Genomic DNA, 2194 nt, shown 5'->3' with positions numbered 1-2194 from the left:
AGGAGGGGGGGAAGGAGGAGGAGGGGGAGGAGGTGGTCAAGGTTGACTCCTGAGTTTTTACAGAAAGAGAAGGACAAGGAGGAGGAGGAGGAGGATGGGGAGGAGCAGGAGGAGGAGGGGGAGGAGGTGGTCAAGGTTGACTCAGGAGGAGGAGGAGGTCGTCAAGGTCGACCCTGAAGTTCTGGCCTGGGCCCGGGTGAGGGCATTTGCCGAAGGCATAGGCCCCGCATGCAGGGGCGGTGATGCTGGTCAGAGGGTAAGGAGAGACAAGTGGCAGGGCAGAGGAAGCTCCCTGCAGGCTGCTCCTATTCAGGTGACAGGAGGAGGAAGCATTACCCCATCGGATCTCCCCTCCACCTTAGAGAGTTACCCTGAGGGACAGATTGAGAAACGGCAGAGGCATGAAGCTGCACAGACCCGGCCTGGTGTCCAGCAGGGATCCGCGGTTGACTGGCCTCTCCTCCCGTGGGCGCCATGGACGTCTCCTTCCGGACTTGCTGCCCACACAGCGCAGGGTGCAGGGCCCTGGAGCCCCCGGGGTCATGCAGGGACCCGGTTGATGCCTGCAGCAGTGGGAAGAGACCGCAGAGGGTCACACAGCAGTTTTCAGACTGCAGCCTGGGGCCATGAGCCTCACTGAGGCCACACCCAACTTCAGGGACACAGGGACACCATCTCCGCCTTGCCGTCCCTGGATGGGGAGATGGGACACATTGGGCAGGCGGCGCTCAGGACTCCCTCGGTGGGGGGACAGAGTTCAAGTCAGTGCCCTGCTGGGAACAGATCTCGAAAATGTGGTTAAGTGGCAAACGCCAGGCCCAGAAAAGAGGAGCCGTGCGCTACCTGCAGGGTGACAAGGCAGAGGTCGGCACACGGGTGGCTGCCTGAACGCACACGGACAAGCCGGGAAGACAGGCACCAATCAGAACAGAGGCTGACTCCAGGGGAGGGACCGGCTGCTCAGGGGTCGGGGGAGACCCTTGGACTGGATGATTCCCCTGCCTTTTTTTTTTTAGACAGGGTCTTGCTCTGTCAGCCAGGCTGGAGTGTAGTGGCACCGTCATAGCTCACTGCAGCCTTGACCTCCTGGGCTGAAGAGGTCCTCCTACCTCAGCCTCCTGAGTAGCTGGGGCATAGGCAGGCACAACCATGCCTGGATAATTTATTTTTGATTTTTTTGTAGAGATAAAGTCTCACTATGTTGCCCAGGCTGGTCTCACACGCCTAGGTTCAAGTGGTCCTCCCACTTTGGCCTCCCAAAGGGCTGGGATTAGTGGTTCATGCCACCATGCCCAGCTAATTATTATTATTTTTTGTACAGGTGGAGTCTTGCTATGTTGCCCAGGCTGGTCTCCAACTCAACCGATCCTCCTGCCTTGGTCTCTCAAAGTGCTGAGATTACAGGTGTGAGCACCACACCTGGCAACTGTATAATCTTTTGTATCTTTTGATTTTTGTTCCCATCAGTGTTTCTATTTAAAAAAAAAAAAAAGGCGGGGGTGGGGGGTGCAGGGCGGGTGCAGTAATCTCAGCACTTTGGGAGGCCAAGGCGGGTGGATCACCTGAGGTCAGGGGTACAAGACCAGTCTGGCCAACATGGTGAAACCCCGTCTCTACTAAAAATACAAAAAAATTAGCCAGACGTGGTGGCGGGCGCCTGTAATCCCAGCTACTCGGGAGACTGAGGCAGGAGAACCGCTTGAACCCGGGAGGTGGAGGTTGCAGTGAGCCGAGACTGGGCCACTGCCCTCCAGCCTGGGCGACAGAGACAGACTCCGGGTCAAAAAAAAAGGAAAGAAAAGAAAAAGGAAAGGGTGAACTTTGTGGAACACGAGTTCCATCTCAATAAAGCTATTATTATTTTTTGAGACAGAGTGTCTCCCTGGGGGCCCCCCGGGCTGCGCCCCCTCACCAGTGCCTGCGCCCCGGCCTCCCACGTCCCCCGGGACGTGCAGAACCCGCCGCTTGACGCATCCGCGGATCCCTGAAGCCACCCCTCCCCGCCGTGCGTCCTGGAGTGTGTCCCTTAGCAACGCCAGCACCACCTGTGCATGGAGATGCCAGCGCCTGCCCCGAGCCGCGGAGCCACCTGGACCAGACCACGTGCGCGCGGGGCTCACCACTCCCGCCGCCAGGGGGCGCTGCAGGCATCAGGCCGGCGCCGCGAGCCTCTGGCACCTCCCTCTGGGCCCGC

The sequence above is a fragment of the Colobus angolensis genome, unplaced genomic scaffold (assembly GCF_000951035.1).
Source record: "Colobus angolensis palliatus isolate OR3802 unplaced genomic scaffold, Cang.pa_1.0 Scaffold43, whole genome shotgun sequence".
NCBI classification, from domain to species: Eukaryota; Metazoa; Chordata; class Mammalia; order Primates; family Cercopithecidae; genus Colobus; species Colobus angolensis.
The sequence above is the reverse complement of the archived record's forward strand: the minus strand, read 5'-3'. Positions refer to the sequence as shown.